The sequence below is a fragment of the Arachis stenosperma genome, chromosome 1 (assembly GCF_014773155.1).
Source record: "Arachis stenosperma cultivar V10309 chromosome 1, arast.V10309.gnm1.PFL2, whole genome shotgun sequence".
Classification (NCBI taxonomy): Eukaryota; Viridiplantae; Streptophyta; class Magnoliopsida; order Fabales; family Fabaceae; genus Arachis; species Arachis stenosperma.
Genome location: NC_080377.1, coordinates 53,428,544 through 53,431,495, shown reverse-complemented (window position 1 = coordinate 53,431,495; position 2,952 = coordinate 53,428,544). Strand labels below are relative to the sequence as shown.

The 2,952-nt window shown below is 33.4% G+C and overlaps 1 non-coding gene across 1 annotated transcript; it reads left to right on the top strand.

Moving 5' to 3' along the window:
• Positions 1-1,072: 1,072 nt before the first annotated feature.
• Positions 1,073-1,176, top strand: LOC130948069 (small nucleolar RNA R71). Its single transcript, XR_009072921.1, has one exon. It is a non-coding gene; the product is annotated as a small nucleolar RNA R71 (small nucleolar RNA).
• Positions 1,177-2,952: the final 1,776 nt, after the last annotated feature.

Genomic DNA, 2,952 nt, shown 5'->3' with positions numbered 1-2,952 from the left:
ATTGGTGAGCAAGGGGGGTTCATCCACCCAAGTCTCATTACCAAAGAACTTGGCATTTAGCTTTATGATTGCTCCAAGGTACTTAGCAACTTGCTCTTCAGTAATATCTTCATCCTCTTCAGAGGATGAATAGTCATTAGAGCTCATGAATGGCAGAAGTAGGTTTAATAGAATCTCTATGGTCTCTAGATGAGCCTCAGATTCCTTAGGTTCTTCAAATGGGAACTCCTTTTTGTCCAGAGGACGTCCCATGAGGTCTTCCTCATTGGAATTCACGTCCTCCTCCTCCTCTCTAGGTTCGGCCACACCAAGTAAGGTTATGGCCTTGCACTCTCTTTTTGGATTCTCTTCTGTATTGCTTGGAAGAGTACTAGGAGGAGTTTCAGTGACTCTTTTACTCAGCTGGCCCACTTGTGCCTCTAAATTTCTAATGGAGTACCTTGTTTCATTCATGAAACTTAGAGTGACCTTAGATAAATCAGAGACTATATTTGCTAAGCTAGAGGGACTCTACTCAGAATTCTCTGTCTGTTGCTGAGAAGATGATGGAAAAGGCTTGCTATTGCTAAACCTGTTTCTTCCACCATTATTAAAGCCTTGTTGAGGCTTTTGTTGATCCTTCCATGAGAGATTTGGATGATTTCTCCAAGAGGGATTATAGGTATTTCTATAGGCTTCACCCATGTAATTCACCTCTGCCATTGCAGGGTTCTCAGGATCATAGGCTTCTTCTTCAGAAGATGCTTCTTTAGTACTGTTGGATGAATTTTGCAAACCATTCAGACTCTGAGAAATCATATTGACTTGCTGAGTCAACATTTTGTTCTGAGCCAATATGGCATTCAGAGCATCAATTTCAAGAACACCCTTCCTCTGAGGCGTCCCATTACTCACAAGATTCCTTTCAGAGGTGTACATGAACTGGTTATTTGCAACCATTTCAATGTGTTCCTGAGCTTCTGCAGGTGTTTTCTTTAGGTGAATAGATCCACCTGTAGAATGGTCCAATGACATCTTAGACAATTCAGACAGACCATCATAGAATATATCCAGGATGGTCCATTCTGAGAGCATGTCAGAAGGACACTTTTTGGTCAGTTTCTTGTATCTTTCCCAAGCTTCATAGAGGGATTCACCTTCTTTCTGCCTGAAGGTTTGAATATCCACTCTAAGCTTGCTCAGGTTTTGAGGAGGAAAGAACTTGGCTAAGAAAGTCGTGACCAGCTTATCCCAAGAGTTCAGGCTATCTTTAGGTTGAGAGTCTAACCATATTCTAGCTTTGTCTCTTACAGCAAAAGGGAAAAGTATAAGCTTGTAGACCTCAGAATCAACTCCATTAGTCTTAATAGTATCACAGATCTGCAAGAATTCAGTTAAGAACTGAATAGGATCTTCTGATGGAAGTCCATAAAATTTGCAATTCTGTTGCATCAGAGAAACTAATTGAGGCTTTAGCTCAAAGTTGTTTGCTCCAATGGCAGGAATTGAGATGCTTCTTCCATGGAAGTTAGAATTTGGTGCAGTAAAGTCACCAAGCATCTTCCTTGCACCTCCACCATTGTTATTGGGTTCGGCCATCTCAACTTCTTTTTCAAAAATTTCAGTAAAGTCCTCTTCAGAGTGTTGTATTTTAGCTTCTCTTAGCTTCCTCTTCAGAGTCCTTTCAGGTTCTGGATCAGCTTCAACAAGAATGTTCTTATCCTTGCTCCTACTCATGTGAAAAAAAAGAGAACAGAAAAGAAGAGGAATCCTCTATGTCACAGTATAGAGATTTCTTTATGTGAGTAGGAGAGAAGAAGAATAGAAGAGGAAAAATTTGAACACAGATAGAGAAGATAAGAGGGTTCGAATTATGAGTAGAAGAGAAGTGTTAGTAGATAAATAAATAAATAGAAAGAGATGAGAGGGAGAGAATTTTTGAAAATTAACTAAAATAAAAGAAAAATATTTTTGTTTTTATTTTAAATTAAAGTTAAAATTCGAATTTATAAAAAGGAATAAAATTAAAATTTAAAACAATTAGTTAAATAAAAATATTTTTGAAAAAGAGAGAGGTGATTTTTGAAATTTAGAGAGAGGAAAGTAGTTAGGTGGTTTTGAAAAAGATAAGAAATAGTAAAACAAACAAAAAGTCAATTAGTTAGTTGAAAAAGATTTGAAAATCAATTTTGAAAAGATAAGAAGATAGAAAAGATTTTGAAATTAAAGTTTGAAAAAGATATGATTAAAAAGATATGATTGAAATTTATTTTGAAAAAGATTTGAAAAAGAAATTTAGAAAGATTTGATTTTGAAAAAGATTTTGAAAAGATAAATTTTTGAAATTGAAATCTTGACTTGACTAATAAGAAACAACTTATTTTAAAAATTTTTGACTAAGTCAACCCAAAAATTTTGAAATTTATGAGTGAAATAAGGAAAAGATATTTTTTTAATTTTTTTATTTTAATGAGGAAAGAGAAAAACCACAAAATGACCCAACACATATAAATTTTGGATAAGATGCATGCAAGAACATTATGAATGTTAAGATGAACACCAAGAATACTTTGTAGATCATGATGAACATCAAGAACTTATTTTTGAAAATTTTTAAGAAAAGAAAAATATGCAAGACACCAAACTTAGAGATTTTTCATGTTTAGACACTATGAATGCAAAAATGCATATGAAAAACAAGAAAAGACACAAAACAATAAAATGTAAAGATCAAACAAGAGGACTTATCAAAAACAACTTGAAGATCATGAAGAACACATGCATGACATTTTTTTTCGAAATTTTTTTTTTTGAAAATTAAAAAGATGCAATTGACACCAAACTTAAAAATTGACTCTAGACTCAAACAAGAAACACAAAAATATTTTTGATTTTATGATTTTACTAATTTTTTTGGATTTTTTGAAAATTATTTTGGAAAAACAAAAAAAAAAGAAAAATTTTTTGAAAGAT